Genomic DNA, 18,955 nt, shown 5'->3' on the forward strand with positions numbered 1-18,955 from the left:
ATGTCATGTGAATACTCCTAGTATTTTTATTGGTTTATGGAGACTTAAATACAAGTATTTTGAGATGTTATTTTATTGTATCTGAAAAAGCGTTGTGGAAGCAACATGAAAGTACTCATACTTCATTAACCTCAAGTTATCTTTTAACTGTCATGTCTACCGCCTCCTTGGTTTTGCCTTTTGATTATGTTTTGTACTAGGAATTGGTTTAATCCATTGATGTGGTGAAATTTCTGTGACTTTTTAATTGTTTTATAGTTTTTTCTATTCGATACTTCCATGATGGCATTTGATTTCTCCCCTTCCTTTTCCTTACTGCCCTGCGTTTTTGTGGTAAGACTTTATCTGTAATTAATTTAGCTACACAGTAATATATCCTATTTACATCTGTTATATTGTGGGAATCTCTATGAACAGTCCTAATTACTGTGTTCATTTGTTTAATCAGACTTCTAACTTTTTTGAGTTTTATTGACTTTCTGTAGTCTATTTCTTTCACTGATCTTAAAATGTCTGTCCATCTCCAATAAATCAAGCAACTCTTCTCTTAGACCATTGTCTTCTAAACTGTGGGCACATTCTTTGTTCTCCTATCATGTGGGCATTCTACAGAAAGTTCCAGAGCATCTTCCTGTGTCACATTTTCTTCAGTTTTATCCAGTGTCATCTATTGCTCTTTCATATGAGTACTGAGTTGCTTATCACTCCACAATATTGACTGCATCAGAGTTGCCACAGTTTCCTGTTCCTTCCCTTGCTGTGCAACTCCAATGGAACTTTTATGCTGGTTTCCTGTGGAAGGCTCCAAAGTATCTTCATACTGCAACTGATCAGATGTTTCCCACTTCACTGATTTCTTCTTAATTTAGGGATCCATTGCTCTGTCCAACTGTGATGTTATCAGAGGTAGATTTTCTACACTAAATCCTTCAATTCGCAGGTAATCCATATCTTCAGTTTCTATCTCTTTAACTTCTGCATTAATAATCCTCTTTTCTAATTTTCCTTTTTGTTTTCTTATTTATTGTATTGTAACATTTTCCATATCCAGCTACCTTTCCCTATATTTCTCATTAAATATCTTTAGTGCTGCTATTTTTGTATTGATTAGTTTTGCTTTCTTTTTTGCATAAATATTGCACATATTAAGTCCCTTTTTTTCTTTCCCATGTCCATATTTCTTCTTCAGAGATCTCCTGCTCCTCTTGTGTCTCCTAACTTGGGGGACTCATTGTTCAATCATGTTGTGATACAACCTGTGTTAGACTTTCTACACTAAATCATTCACATTGCAGGTACTCCATAACTTCAGCTTCTATTTTTTTTAACTTATACTTTACTAACCTTCTGTTCCATATTCTCTCTTTGTGATCTTAGTTTTGTATTGTGAAATTTTCCATATCTGGTAGCCTTTGCCTGTATTTCTCTTCAAATATCTTTTGGGCTGCTTTTTTGTATTGATTAATTTGGCTTTCTCCTTTGCATAAATATTGCACCATATCAAATCTTTCTTTATTTCCCATGTCCATATTTCTTTTTTATACCTTTCAAAAATCTCTGGTTTTATTCTTTATATTTTCACACTTCCTCAGTCGCTTCTTTTTCTAACAGCCCAAAGTTTCTTGGTTTTTATAATGTTTTTCATAAATCTGTTGTTAATGAACACAAACCCAGGGACTTAATAAATTCTGTGTAGACTTCGCACAAAGCCTACATAGAGTTTACATGTGTGTGCAGTGAGCGGCAGTGTGCACCACCATGCAATGCATATTCATGCCATGTGGAGCTTCTAAGTGAGGTTTCACAGCTGTCAACAGTGTTGCCAGCCAGGAAACCATGTAAGTGAATGCAGACAGCAATTCTGTTTAAAGCAGAGAGCACCTACAGTCATGGATTTGTGTGGAATGCCACAATGATCACCAGGGCTTCATAGACAGCTGGCAAGCTGTTAGTGCAACACATCTGCACAAAGGCCAACATAATGCAGGGACAATTAACCAGAAATAGGGACATATGTGACATAGATGTCGCATACAAATGTGGTAGAATGAAATCCACACATAACTCTCAACCTCTTACAGCAAGAAATCTGACAAAGCCATAAATATTTGGGAGACAAAGGGCCCAAAATAGGGACAGATTCTAATACTGCTCTTCCAAACTTAGAGAGGTGATAGAATAATAGGTTTTACAGTAGCATGAAATTTCTGAAGAGTGTGAAGTTTGAAACTCAAAATGTCTGTAATCAGTTTCTGACTTCAGTTCGCAATGACATGCCAATGAATTGCCAGAAAACCAAAATGTTATGAGGAAAGGATCAAAAATATAAGACAAGAACTTGACATTCTGCACAAATCAGGACAGTTGAGAGCTATGAACTCCAATGTACGTAATACTGACTCACATCAGTCCTGAGATCATCCCAGTGATATGGCAGGAAGCCACAAATTTGATAAGGAATACATCTGGCCACCCTAGGAATATCCGGACAGTTGAGAGGTATGAATGTGAAGTATATAGTCCAAACATAGTACAGGACAGTGTATCTACAGTGCAGAGTATTGTGATATCCCATTCCTGGCATTCTGTACTGAAGCTGTGTAAATGATCTGTAACGGGACATGGACTGCCATGTAAAATGAACACTCAGGGGAAGTGTGTGTGTATTAAATAAGGACACACAGATGAATTGTAGGAATGAAAGAGGACAGGTGAAACAACTAATGTACAGCAGAGGAGGGTATGTCAATGAAAGGCGGCATCACCAATCACATATCTATATGGTACAGTAGGGACTGTACAGTGAAAATGCATTTTATGTGACTGTCACACAAGGTGACATAACAATGGGGAGGACATCTGTGTGAGATAAGCATCCTTCATTGAATAATGCAGAGTACATCTACCTGGGATCTGACATATAATTGGGGTAGGGTGCATATCGTGAAGCTGTGCAAATTGATACGCCTGAATATGAGTGTACTCTCAGCACAGGTCACCAGTAAGGTGGGCACAGATAAAGCCTCAAGGAAAACATTACAAGAACCAACCACAATCATGGACAATGTCAGAATAATACCACCAGTAATCCCATGCCTCTGACATAACATGGTTTTTAGAGTGATAAGAGATGATTCTGCACACATACACTTGAAAAACTATTATGATGCATCCATACTCTATGAGGGTAGCCATGCACACTGTCCTGGCACTGTAATATCTGCTGGGGGTGTTAGGAAGGCCACTGCTATATCTGTATGCTACATTATGAGCAATACAGGCTAGTTGACTTGTGTGCATGACTTATCTATATATATATATATATATATATATATATATATATATATATATATATATATATATATATATATATAGCACAATCCACACTATCACAAATAATATACATGTCATTAATATTAAAGAACCATGTATGTAGTGTGTGCATCAGCAGAACAGGTAGCACACATGCATATGATGTAACAACTTGATTGGTACTCTCCGCACCATCAAACAGTCATGTATATGGCACAAAAAGAATACCTAAGTATGGCCAATAAGCTGTGTGACAGCTCACTGTGATAAAGGTGGTACACTTCAGTTACACATCACTGGAATATGTGTAGGGAGGTAAATGGAGAAGGGTGCATTATACCTAGTTATTGGTGTGATGAAGGCTGAGATTCATGATGGTATTATGGCCTCTGTGGATGTCCTACACATAATCAGTACTTATGTTACATTCAAGGGAGTAGTCAGCACTGTGACCACATGCTGGTGGATGTACCACTTACCATCTACCCCAGGACACAGGTCACATGCCTATTGGTGTGATTATAGGATGTGATGTCCACATTATACTTGAGTGGTGCGTTTGTTTCCTGACATAACAAATCCCCCCATTTTTCTTGTCAATGCAGGTATTGTCATGGCTGTGGCAGCATTTTTGGTATGTGTTGATACTGTCTGTATTATACTAATATCAATGTTGGAGCTGATGATTGCCCACAATCTGTAGTCTTTCAGGCAGCTCTCTTGACACAGGATCTGTATGTCATCTGTGATGTCCATAACCTAACTAAAGGACAGGAAAGGGCTTAGCAGACAGCCCTGATGTATGGACCTGAGATATAGGTCACATCACGCATTTCAACATAGTGAGATTCCACGTATGTGATACACAGGTCTACCGATTTAGTGATATAGCTGTTTATGGCCACATATGCTAGTGTTGATTGAATACATCCATGTGGATTTGTGTCAAATGCCTTGACCTGGTCAAGTTCCACAAGATGATCAGATGTAACAGACATGATGTAGCATCAACAACTCACACAGGCCTGTTGCACACAGCTGGAATATTACTTGTGTACCTGTTGAAGAGGTCCATAATAACATGTTGGTCTACCTCACAGATGAGAAGAGTCAGGATGTCTCTATACATGCATGCATCAGGTGCTGTTCCCCCAACTCAGATGGATGCATGTCGATGTACACCCTTGTATGGCAACATAGCCCATGTGGAGGGTGTATTGAAATATGTATTCAACCATATCAGGAAGGTGTATGTGCTGAGTCTCTCCATAAGTGATCTGTAATGTTGTCACAGCCCATTGATTCCATGTGATAGGCCTGGATGAAGGTAATACTGCCTATTGTGATCTGGCCTAGGGTTTTGACACAATCCCCCATGCAGGTATCTTTCTGAAACCCTCCCAGCTGGGGATCAACCCTTACACCAGTAGATGGGTAACTAACAGGCGCACTGACAGAGCACATACTGTGAAAGTTGAAGAATTAACCTGTACCAGTAGAGCTGTCACCATTGGCAAACCCCAGGGATCTGTGCTTGGCCCTTCACTGTTTCGGCTCTATTTTTGGACAGTTCAGACTAAAGCATGTGGCCTTTGGCTTACCAAGTTTGCTGACTCTTGCATATTGTGTGCAATCATAGAGTCTACCAATGATGATACCATGGTACAGGATTATAGGATAATAGGATCATAGAAGATTACTAGGCCAATGACCCTGAGGCCCTTACAAGCCTAGCGAAGAGTTTATCCCCAAAACAAAAACCTCAATCAGCACCTGTCACTCCTATCAGTGAGAGACACAGGTGGAAGCACTGGGACAAATTTGTGGTTTCCCATCCACTCATCAAGGGTGCACTTGAAGAAGGTCAGTGACATATTTTGTTTGACTTGTATGTGGGGTCTATTCCAGAGATAGGGCAGCCTCTGGGAGACTAACCTGTCTCTCCAGCAGGCTTTGTTAATGTCACATATTAGATTTAAGCCTTTTGATCAGGTAATGCGTGAGGAGTTAGACTTACGGATATGGAGCATCTCTAGTAGAGCAGGGTCTGAGATTGCCTTGTAGGTGAGACACATATCACCTCGGAGCAATCTATACAATACCAAGTAGAGTGATAGTGACAGGTGTTGGAGGCCATGGATTCTCTTTGTGAGTATTTCTGTGGCCTTTCCAGTTGGTGCAGGTGTTTGGAGTGGTACATACCAAATGGGGAGTTGTACTCAATTATAGGCTTAATGAGGGAGGAATGCAGAGAGGTAATAACCTCCTTTTTTTCTGGATGCAATCCCTTTACTTATGAGATGAACCAAGTAAAAGGCTTTTCTGATCACTGCTGCTACATGATGGTCAAATGTGAGATTGTTGTCAACCTGTGTACTCAGGTCTCTCACCACAGGTTGTGTGCTTATGGGTTCAGTTGATGTGGTAATCAGTATGGGCCGTGTTTTTGCCCAATGGTATGATAATACATTTTTTTTACATTTAACTTAAGGCCATGAGTTTGGCACCAGTCATTTTGTGAGACCCTCTTGAAGTATGTTAACATCATTTGAGGAGTCAATGACAGCATCCAACTTACAGTCATCCACAAACTTGATCAGCCACAAGCCTTTCATCTTTGCCTGGACATCTGAGAAGTAGATGCCAAACAATAGGTGACCCAGGACAGATCCCTGGGGGACACCACTAGTGACAGGCCTGCTGTCGGAGGGGGTGGCACCTATTTTGACCTTGTGGGTCCTATCAGTGAGTCAGTTGGGCACCCACCTGATGAGACAGGGATTTACGCCAAGTTGTGTTAGCTTTTTGATGATGCCTGAATGGGGGATTGTTTTAAAGGCTTTGGCCAAGTCAAGGTAAGCTGTATGTAATGACTTTACTTCATCCAGTGCCTTGGTGATAATCTCAAAAAAGTTAACCAGGTTCAACAGTTATTTTATTTTATTTTTTATTTTTATTTAACATTTGTTGACCAGGAATGTCCGACTAGGTTCCACAGAGCCTGTTTTCAGCGGAGGCCCGGGGAGAAATGCTCCAGATGCATGTCTTTGACATGTGTCAAGTTAAGATCTGCCCTTGACACATCTGAACTGGGTGGTGTCAAGTGCTTTGAAATTGCCTATGTACTTGTTTATGAGGTCTATAACAATATGCTCCATGGCTTTACAGATCAAACTTGTCAAGCTAATGGGGTGATAATTTCCCGGGTCAGTAATGGCACCACCTTTGTGCAAAGGGATGACAATGGCAGTTCTCCACTCTGCTGGAATGAAGCCTGTGCTTAGGCTATGGTTGAATAGGGTGCTCAATGGCGAGGCTAGTTTTTGCTGGAGATGTTGCAGAATACAATTTGGGATACTATCAGGTCCCATGGAAGTTGTGTTCTTTGCCTTGGATAGGGCCTTTAACACTTGCTCTATGGAGATATGAGGTGCAGGGCAAGTATTGGGTTTGTCGAATGGGCCTTGGGAGGGGGGGACAGGGGGTGAAGTTTGCACTGAACCTATCTGCTAGCAGGTTGGTTAAGTCAACAGGAGCAGTGTAAGTGGTACCGTTAAGAATTAATTCAGAATAAACCTGGGCTTTATCCATGGAGGTTTCTGATATAACTGAAAAAGGCATTGTGGTTAGCCTTTGTTTTGGAGGCTAGATTTGATTCATAATTTAGCTTTGAAGGTTTTTCACTAGTGATCTAATTTGCTTGTTGAGGATAAGGAGGGAGTTTTTCCAATTGGGAATTTGTGCCTTTTTACCCTTGATCAACAGTTTATTCCTTTTGTTATAAAGCCTGTTGATAGAGGATTTCCACCAGATAGGTTTGTGTTTCCTTGAGGAGCAGGTTTTAGTTCTGTTGGGTATGGCTGAGTCCATGCAGTGCAATAGTCTTCAGCATATTTGTCTGCATCCTCTGAGGGGTTGGTGGTGTAAAGCTACTGATACCCTCCCTTAGAAGGTTGTAGTCAGTTTTTGAGAAGTTTTTTAGCCTGGTTATGGGGGGGGGGGGTTGGATGTGATAAACACTTCGAATGAGACAGACCGATGGTCTGATCTCACCAGGGAAGTACTTACCCATGTTGGTGAGAACCAAGTGTAGAATGCTATCTCCCCTTGTGGGGGATGAGACAAGCTGGTCTAGTGTGTTAGAACTGATGAAGTCAATAAATCGTTGGGTGAGTGCATTAGAGCAGGAATAGTTCACCCAGTTTATGGTGGGGTACTTGAAGTCACCATGGATAAGGATGTTAGGAAGTACCTTGATGGAGTCAAGATGGTCCAGGTAGGAGGACTGGGTGCCCTGAGTCATGGAGGGGGGTCTATAGCTGGCTATGACTTGGATGGGTGTCTTACCAATTGTCAATTGCACCTAGCAAAGTTCTAGTGCATCATGCTGGCAAACCAGTTTGAAGGTGTGCTTATCTTTAAGGAAAATAGAAACTCCACCACCCCTAGTCTTCCCAACCTCATTTTGGGATCGGAATGTGTGGAATGAAGTATAGCCTGGTAAGGCAGGGGTGCTCTCTGCAGCTTTGAACCAAGTTTCCATGACTGCACAGATGTAGGCATCTTCCAGTGCTAGGAGAGCCTCCAGTGAGTGCATTTTCAGGTTAAGGCTCCTAGCATTAAGCAGCATTACCTTCATTTTGTTTTTTGACAGATGTTTTATGTTTGAAGCTTTGTCTGTGGGACATTGCCTAAAAAAGACACAATGGGGGGAGGCAAAAGACTTGGTCAAAATTTTGAATCCCAGGGATGACAAGTGGAGGCCATCTCTGGCAAAGCATTGAGGCCTGTCAACCATGTCATCCCAGGCAGACAGATTCTGGATCCACTTGGAATGACACTAGAAACTAAGCCAATTGTTGAAGTCAGTTTTTTTGTTGGTATTGTGGTATCATTCTTGGTGAAGGTAGGATGCTGCTTATGGCTAGGGTCATACCTTCCAGGGACATATACTCTGACAGCTCAATTATGTCTCTCTTCGTATAGTCCAGGGGGGTATGCCTCAAGTCATTCACGCCAGCAGGAACAATGACAGAGTCATACTAGTACCTGTTGTGGAGAGACTTAAGTGCATGCGTGATGTGGCAAATTCTGGCACCTGACAGACAACTGACCATGATCATTGGTGTGTCTCACAACTGAGTCACCAAAGACTAGTATGTTTGGTTTATTGTTGTGCCTTATGGGCTGTATGAGTTTATTATGTCTTATGAACTGTGTTTGTGACACACTGGTGTGTTGTCTGTTGTCTGTGATGTGTTTGGTGTTGTGTGTGGAATGTTTGTGAATGTGTTTTGGAGGGCTCTGCTATTTAGGTAAGCTTTTATTGAGAACCTCTGTATAGGTGGGTATGTGTTGTGCTTGGCTATGTGATGTGGGTGGTGTGGTGTTTGTGCTGGCAATCTCCTCTTTATCAGGAGTACTGACTGTGGCATGAGAGAGCATAGATTCTAGGTTACTGATATAGATGCATTTCTTGCAAGTCAAATAATTATGTGCTAGGAGAAGAGGGGAGGGTTATCAGTGAAAAAGAGGCAGTTGCTACACTGTCTCAGTATGCCCATGTCAATCAGGCTGGCAGGAGAAACTGATGGGAATTGTCCAGACATTGTGTTCTGAAACTTGGATGAACTTGGGGAAATACGCTTTTGATAATGGTTTGTCTACAAGAGTGTAGACCACATAAACCTTCTTAAATGTAAAATAACTGGCCTGAAGCATACATGCTAAAACCAAAACTAAGAGGGTTAAAATAACAGACAAATTTAATCAGGCTAACAAGCAGTAACAAATGCAGGAAAATTGAAGCACTTCAACTCTTAAGAGCAGCAGCAAGGCAAAATAAGGTAATAAAGTAGGAATAATACAATTACAGTAAAAGAAGATGAATAAAATGTAATTTTTTGGGGGGGGAGGGAAGGAACAGAAGATAATTCAAGATTAAGAAACTAAGGGGTTGGCCTTCTCAAATGCTCTCTCTGTACACAGTAGAATGAGCTGATGAGATGGGACTGGGAAGAGTGTTCAAAATCAAGCAAGGGGGGTAGTCCTACCCAAATGATCCCACGGTATTCAGTACAGTAGGCAAATGAGATGGGACTGGGAGGAGTGTCCAAAATCAAATTTACAGCAAGGGCGGGCAATTCCAAAGCCACCAAGTTTAAGAATACAACAATACCTGGGTGGGAGGCTGGGAAAAACAAAATGCAGACACAGAGAAAAGCAATCTCAAGCAAATCAATAAATGAAGCAGTTTTGTTAACTATCACTGAAACAGATTAAGTGCAAAAAATATACTTATAGGCTTTCTGTATCCAGATGGCTATTGAATCAGTCACAGCTAGGCCACAAGGAGCAGCTAAGATACTGATACAGTCTTACAGAATTGTAAGTCCTTATACAGTAGTATAAAGGAAAACTTAAGAGCCTCAGGAAATCCGATAACACAAAAAGCTGTGCTCACACCTTGGATAGGCTGGCTAACATAGACAAATGAATAATGACAAAGGCACACAATCTACAGATAAATGCAGAAATATGTAATTTCTTATGTTATCCATCTAAAATGTGGAATTTTATGTTAATCACAGCAGTGACAACAGTCCCACTATGCTGAAACCTCGTGATACAAACACTGGGAACACATGCAGATAGCAATCTGAACTTTGACCACCAAGTGTCTACACTGGTCTTGAAATCCTATGGTGTGCACATCATAAGACATGCAATCATAGAGTATAATGCTCTCTTTTGCATGTACCTCACCAGAGACATGCAGCAGCTGGAGAGACCACAGAGCTTTCTCAGCAAGTTAACACAGGGCCTACAAACTATGCCATGATATACGTGGATAGATTAAAAGCCATTGTCATGTATTCTGTCTTGTATAGGATGAGATGACTTCAGCCTAGCCTCCAGGCCAGTCTCTGACCCTGCCCTGGTGGGAGTACTGCATATCCACAAATCTGATATAATTGATGACATCAGCAGTGTCTATTGAAGAGACTAACAGCATTCCACATGCTGGTGTAAAATGCTCTCCACAATGTCAAGTAAGAGTGCTCATAAATACACACACACAGTTGACTGCAGTGAGAACAGAATTCCTACCTAAGTACACAGACTACAGAGCTCAGTAATTTATGCAAGTGCCACTGCACAAGTCTGACTTGAAGTGCCTCAGACAACACTTTATAGCTGATGACATCAGCGGTGTCCGGTGAGCAGAATATAACAGTATGTGTAAAATGCTCTCTGTAATGTCAAACAACATCTCTTATATACACACAGTTAACTGCAGTGCAAATAGAACCCCTACCTATCTAAGTACACAGACTATAGAACTCAGCACTTTACACAAGTGCCACAGCACAAGTTTGACTTCTGCAAGAGTGCAGGTGAACTTTTATCAGATGACATCTGCAGGCTATGTGGGAGACAAGATGGGCTGCATGAAATGGATGTGTAGGCATCTGCAAGAGTCAAAATACTGTCAACCCATGGCAGTGGAGCAGTAACTGTGGGATACACACTTCTGCTCTTCTGTCTAGACACACACACACACACACACACACACACACACACACACACACACACACACACACGCGCACACACACACACACACACACACACACACACACACACACAAACACACACACACACAGTTGACTGCAGTGAGAATAGAACCCCTACCTAAGTACACAGATTACAGAATATGGTACTTTAAGCAAGTTCCATGCCACAAGTCTGACTTTTATAAGAGTGCCGGTGAACTTATAGTAGATGGCATCAGCAGGCCATGTGGGAGACTAGATGTTGGGAGGCCTGCATATGTTCATAGCTTCATAGGTTCATAGGAAGCTACTAGCCTAATGGCCCTGGGATGTTTAAAAGCCTAGCTGTGTAAAAACACAAGTACTCTTATTGAACATTGTTAGATGGTCATTGTTAGCAGAGTCATTTTGTGAGCAGCACCAACTGGCCCTCTCCATGAGGGGCATAGGTGCTACCCCAAAGGTAACTTTACAGTCACCCAACTAGTACTCAAGGTTGCACTTGAACAGAGTCATTCAGGAGCACTGCTTCACACTCAGTGGGAGCATATTACAGAGAAGTGTCAATCACTGGGCGATATATCTGTCTCCCCATCATGTTCTGTTTATGACACAGGCTAGGTTGAGAACCCTGGGACAAATTATTCTTGTAACAAAACAACCAAGTAGACCAGCAAGAGCAAAAGTGGAGGTAAATAGTAATCCTTTATTGAATACAAACCGGTTTTGGCAAATGTTGCCTTCTTCAGTGTAGGACAAAACAACAGAGTCCCATCCATCAAACATTAAATAAGAATTTTCAGCCAATAAGCCAACAGAAATCATAAATATTAATGATATGATAAAATGTAGCCATAGCCCAAAAATTTTTTTGTTTGGAATGGCTAAATCCTGACTAAATAAATACATTGCTGAACCATAGAGTATCACAGTGACCTTCAAAGACCCCTGAATTGCCCAAAACCAACCAATATAAAAAAATAACAATAAACATATTTTCCATAAATGAGTATATGTTTAAAGGAAATACATGAAAAAAATATATAGCATGTATGGTGCCCCAAAAACCAATCTATGTATTATTTTGGATTGTATATAGCACAATCAGCCATCAGACATCCAAGATAGAGAAAATACTACAGTTTGTTAAACAAAGATCATGATCATAATACAGGACAATATGATGTGCAAACCCTCCATATCATAATTATCCATTGTACCTATGATGCCTAAAAGTGTGATTATACACTGAACTGTATTACGCTAATTATCCACTCTGCCTAAGTTACCTAAAAGGCAAATTAAATATAGCACATAAGTAGTCATAGCCATAATGTATTATAATACAGGAACAGCCCATCAGAAAAACCCAAAAGGTTCTCCTGTAGCCAAATGGACCCACCCCCATCTAATATCAATACAACCTGGGGATGAAAAAACATTAGACAGGAATAGGGACCCTAACATGGAAAAAAGTATAGGGTAGGCCCATGAAACTAATACGTTCATACATGAGGAACCAACTATAAGTGATCATTAAGCCCAGGGTAAAACAGACCCCCTAATGTGACTATCCAATATTTCTCTTTATGATCTAATAGGCCATGCCAGCCTTGTTTATTACTTCTATCACCAGAGATACGATCTATGATCATGAAATTGAATCTAGCCTGTGGATGTTTAAAAGTGTGTTGGTACAAAGCACTGGTCACTTTATGATTTCTAATATCACTGCGATGTTCATTCATTCGAGATCTAAGTGCCTAAGTTTGACCTACATAGAATGCACCACAATGGCAAGATGCTAGGTACACTACCCAATCACTACTACAGTTGCCAAATATTTTGATGTTAAATATCTTGCTGGTGTTGCGACTTGAAAATTCCTTTGATTTAGGCATATAAGAACAAGATCCACAGTGACCACAGGGAAAAGAGCCAAACAGCTCATCACCTTGTAAAGTAAGTTGTTTATGAATGGTACCTCCGCTAGCCATGTGTTTATAATGTGACAAATGTGAACCCAAGGTTTTCCCCCGCTTGTATGAAAACCGACATTGTGGTCCCAAAACTGACCTCAACTGGTCATTGGCCAGTAAGATATTCCAATGTTTGTTGATAATATTCCTAACCATATTGATATTTCTTCCATAAGTCGTAACAAACCTTACAGGAGTACAAGATATATTGTTATTCCTAGTTTTATATTCTAATAGTTGTTCCCTGTTCATACGATTTGCCCTACATCTGGCTAAGTTAATGTCTTGATGGTCATAACCCCTACTGGCAAACCTCTGGCTCAGATCAATACTGGCTGCTTGATATTCCTCATCCCTTGAGCTGAGACGTTTGATGCGTATGAACTGTGACACTGGAATACTTCTAATAGTGTGGTGCATGCTTGAAGCATGAAGCAAGGTATTATATTGTAAACACCTTAGTAGATAAGGTATAGTCAAAGTTTCGAGACTGTGACATCAAAATTGATGGAATTTTGGTCATGTGTAACTGAAAATTCCAGTCCCCATATATTACTGTTAAGATATTCCACAAATTCGTGCAAGTAACCCAAATCTACACTAACCAGCAGTCATCCAGATAGCGTCGCCAGATATCCATCTCCACCTGATAGATGTTGTGTAAGTTGTCATATATCATGTACTCCTCAAAATAAGCCATGAAAAGATCGGCATAAATGGGAGCAAATGATGCACCCATGGAGTTGCCAATAACACTGGCCTTGAAAGTATAGAACATTTTTGTTGAGTACATGTTCTGACATACAAATCAATAAGGTATTGAACCCTGGTGTGTAGAGATTCGCCCTGTCTAGCCAATATTGAAGGGATTGTAGACCTGCCCAATGTGGGATACTAGTATATAGTGCTTTTACATCTAAGGTACACATGTACCAATCAGGTTCCAACTGAGTATCTTTAATAATCTGTAGGAATTGGGTAGTGTCCTGCAATCTTGACCTGATCAAACCTAAAAGTGGCTTAAGATATTTCGTGAGGAATGCAGATAAAGGTTCAGTAAGAGATCCTGTTCCAGAGACAATAGGTCTGCCGGGTGGTTTATTCAAAGATTTATGAATCTTAGGTAAAAGGTACAAAATCTGCTTGGAAGGTTCAGACACCATCAGTGATGACAAACATTTTTTACTAATAATCCCCTCCTCAAATGCTAGCTTCAAAAACGAATCAATTTCTTCTTTGAAAACAGGTGTGGGATCTATGGACATATGCATATAACATTTTTTGTCCGATAGTTGTGTCAACCCTTCTTGTATATAATCAGCAGTGTTAAGAACCACCACAGCTCCCCCTTTGTCAGCTGAAACAACCACAATGTCTCTGTTGTTACATAGTTGGTCTAAAGCCAACTTGTCATCAGTAGTAAGATTACTTCCTAGCATAACATGCCCTAGGTTCTCAAAATGGAGGTCCCTCAAAATTGAATCCATAAATATGGAGACATATTTATTCATGGGTGGTTGGAAGGATGACTTGCCAAACCAAAAATCATCAGATGTGCCTGAACTATCCTCAGCAAAAAACAATTTTAAATTAAGAGTACGACAAAAAACATGTAAATCCTGAATGATATGATATTCCTGGCAAAAAAATGAAGGAATATAATTTAAACCTTTGTTCAATAAGGCTATTTGTTCCTTAGATAATACAACATTTGACAAATTTAATACATTCTGATTTGAAGTCTGAATAGACACTAGCTCAGAAAATTGTTCAGTAAGCCCTGAAACGAAACCTGTGCGGTTTGTTTTCCGGTGCTTCCTGCCCCCCCGGTGTCCCTTGCCCCTTCTAAAGGGGAAATTCTGTTAGTTTTCTTCCTATTGGGAGACCCCCTATCAGAAGTCCCCTCACTGTCAGTTACTGAGCAATCATCCCCTGATGTACTGTTGGAAGATTCACCCCTATTCTTCAAAATGGATCGAGGTCTCTTTTTGGTACCACTGGGCCCCGTCCTAACCTGATTAGTATCAGCAAACCTGACAGACCGGCTGAAATCAAAAGGTCTGCCCCGTTGATAATCCGAATAATCCCTATGAAACTTTTTGATTTTACGTTCCTTAATAGTTTTCTCATGTTCCATCAAATCATGGGAAAGTTTTTTAATATTGTCTTGATATTTGGGAGAGGATTCGAACTTATTGACATCTGAACATAATGTCTTGATGTCCTGTATATTCAAATCAACCGTTCTTTCATAATATTGTAATAGAATATTCACAAATGACATGGATCCCAACTGTAAAGCTTCCTTCCAATCTTGATTCAATTTTTCATCTGGTCTCCCCACTAAAGGTTGGCCTAGGAGCCATGTTCTGGGTAGAATAAGTTCTAAACAGTTTAAGATGCCAAATGTTGGATCTAAGTGTTTTAAATGCTTTAGTAACCGAATGAAAAAACATGTCACAATCCACCGTCAGTGGTTGTGCCGAGTTTTCCGGATCATTGCTTGGTGGGGTGTCAATCCCAAAAACACCTATATCCTGCCGATCAGCACATAATCCGGACAAAATATTGTTGAGATCCATGCTGCGAATATGAGTTCAAAATGCCCACCCAATGAATATAATGAAACACAGAAAACTATTATACTAATAAAAAATTCCTAGAAAAGCTGAGGACCAGATGTCCAAGACGTACCAAAAATGATGATTCCCCAGTAATACCAAATGCCAATTTCTAATGATCCCACTTAAGGGTCAAAGGAAAAACCGGATCAGCAGGAAGCACCAGCAATAGACCACCTGAAAAGACTTATATATTCCAAAAACCATCAACACAATAGAAACAAAATTGGTTACTAGGTCATAATAATATGATGAAAATGAGTCATCCGAAAACAAAATTCAATACTCCATATATAATTAGATAGAAATGTGTGCGTTTATTCTGTGGGACCAAGCAGTGGGTGTAAGTTCAATTTCAGAAGTATAACAACTTATACTACAATAATCAAGGCACCTTAGTCATAATGCAAATATAGAATACAAGACCTTTGAATAAACTTAACAAAGGTATCCAGAATCAAAAAGAGACTAGATGCCCTTCCATCAAAGACATCATGATAAACTTTGAAAGTATAAAGAATCCTGTTAGTGTAATAAAAGGGCTTAGCAATAACCCTGAGATAGTCAATGAGGTAACTAAAAAGTCATACAGTTGAATCTGTTAGGGGATCAAACAAGCCCTGATGGTAATCATGTCCTAATATTCCCATACATAAACAATGTAGTGTGGCAAAAGTTACATCCACCACAATTAAAGAACTATGTTAGTAGAGTTTAATTAGGATTAAACAGTTTGCTTTAGAAAGGACCAAGTTGTCTATTGTATTACACCAGCCCCAATAGAATTGTATATCAGAACTATAACTGCTCACTGGAAAACAGTATAATAATCTGATCGGAATCAAAGGCCTTAACCTATTTCTGGCATTGGCTTAACATAGTTATCATCAAAATACACCAAAATGTGAAAATAACATCCATAAAGGGGTCCTAAAAAATTAGAACATGTGTGGCACAATACCTGTAGGTCAGCAAAATAAATTCAATAAAAGAATTTTTTTACATACAATGGAACTGTATCATAAGAAAGTAGAGTCTAACCCCACCCCTGATGTCCTCCGGCCAAGTTGTTAAGAAACCATACAATGCAGAAATAATTGACAAAACATACAATGCAAAAAGAATTTAGACAATCCGTCTAATAATATACTGATTCAATTGGTGGTACCGTATTGTAAAATAATGGTGTCCAATAATTGGAAATCTAAAATTTAGACATAGTCCAAACGACAAAATTGTTACATAAATAAACTATGCATACACCAATATTGAACAAACATTATTCCAAATAGAGAGCCATGTAAAATTTTGTCATTGAAAAACTGAGTACATATAACTTGGTTCAAGTCCAAACAAAAATACCGGACACAATGTACTCCCTTACAGTGCATCAAACTTCAGTCATTAGAAATATTAAATGAACAGTTAACTCAAACTAAAAGTCCACTAGTTTCGGTAACCAGCTGATCATCTACCGTTCATGCTGAGGGTAACCAGTCCTCATAGAGAAGTACCTATTACTCCGTGTAAAGGCCCAAATGCAAAAGAATTACGTTGAAGCAATCAGGGAATGTAAATGATGTTAAAATCCCAGTAGCGCCAGTCCATCGATAAAGTTCACAAAAGAATGTGTATAAATAAGGCACCAAACAGGTCTGTACACACAGTTGAAATCAATAACCACACCTTCGCCGTAGTAACACAAGCCCAGAATGACAAGGCGTTGCGTAGTGACTGCTTTGTCAGAACAGAAACCGTAGTCCCTTTATACAAGCCCAAACTCGCAAGTCTCGCTTTTTTCAGAAAGTAAAAAAAGTTGAACACACCTTCGTCTTTTGTTACACCAACCAAAAGTTATTTCAAAATGTCAAAATGTTAAGCCGCAATTGGTTTCATATGGCAAAAAATGTGTTGACCCTTTACTGATGTTCTGTCCGGTGACACTAGATGTAGGCGAGCTGGCAATATAGGACTCAATCCCCAAATACAGTGGCAGCCATATAAACGGTATATAGTATTGACGTTAACATTAGCGTTATAAGGCCTCTTGAACCACAGATGAGATAAAAAGAACACTCCGCGCACACAAATGCTGGCTTCTAGGTGGAGTCGGGAAATATAAAGTATATGGAAAACCATCCACAACACAAAGGCTTACCATATGTAATATGGTCCCAAAACTAGTGCACAACCACTGACGGTGGATTGTGACATGTTTTTTCATTCGGTTACTAAAGCATTTAAAATACTTAGATCCAACATTTGGCATCTTAAACTGTTCAGAGCTTATTCTACCCAGAACATGGCTCCTAGGGGACTTCAGATACGTCTCCAACCTTTAGTGGGGAGACCAGATGAAAAATTGAATCAAGATTGGAAGGAAGCTTTACAGTTGGGATCCATGTCATTTGTGAATATTCTATTACAATATTATGAAAGAACGGTTGATTTGAATATACAGGACATCAAGACATTATGTTCAGATGTCAATAAGTTCGAATCCTCTCCCAAATATCAAGACAATATTAAAAAACTTTCCCATGATTTGATGGAACATGAGAAAACTATTAAGGAATGTAAAATCAAAAAGTTTCATAGGGATTATTCGGATTATCAATGGGGCAGACCTTTTGATTTCAGCCGGTCTGTCAGGTTTGCTGATACTAATCAGGTTAGGACGGGGCCCAGTCGTACCAAAAAGAGACCTCGATCCATTTTGAAGAATAGGGGTGAATCTTCCAAGGATGATCCCTCAGTAACTGACAGTGAGGGGACTTCTGATAGGGGGTCTCCCAATAGGAAGAAAACTAACAGAATTTCCCCTTTAGAAGGGGCAAGGGACACCGGGGGGGCAGGAAGCACCGGAAAACAAACCGCACAGGTTTCGTTTCAGGGCTTACTGAACAATTTTCTGAGCTAGTGTCTATTCAGACTTCAAATCAGAATGTATTAAATTTGTCAAATGTTGTATTATCTAAGGAACAAATACCACCTATGAATAAATATGTCTCCATATTTATGGATTCAATTTTGAGGGACCTCCATTTTGAGAACCTAGGGCATGTTATGCTAGGAAGTAATCTTACTACTGATGACAAGTTGGCTTTAGACCAACTATGTAACAACAGAGACATTGTGGTTGTTTCAGCTGACAAAGGGGGAGCTGTGGTGGTTCTTAACACTGCTGATTATATACAAGAAGGGTTGACACAACTATCGGACAAAAAATGTTATATGCATATGTCCATAGATCCCACACCTGTTTTCAAAGAAGAAATTGATTCGTTTTTGAAGCTAGCATTTGAGGAGGATTATTAGTAAAAATGTTTGTCATCACTGATGGTGTCTGAACCTTCAAGCAGATTTTGTACCTTTTACCTAAGATTCATAAATCTTTGAATAAACCACCCGGCAGACCTATTGTCTCTGGAACAGGATCTCTTACTGAACCTTTATCTGCATTCCTCACGAAATATCTTAAGCCACTTTT

The sequence above is a fragment of the Protopterus annectens genome, chromosome 9.part0, assembly GCF_019279795.1.
Source record: "Protopterus annectens isolate FY-2018-M chromosome 9.part0, PAN1.0, whole genome shotgun sequence".
Classification (NCBI taxonomy): domain Eukaryota; kingdom Metazoa; phylum Chordata; order Ceratodontiformes; family Protopteridae; genus Protopterus; species Protopterus annectens.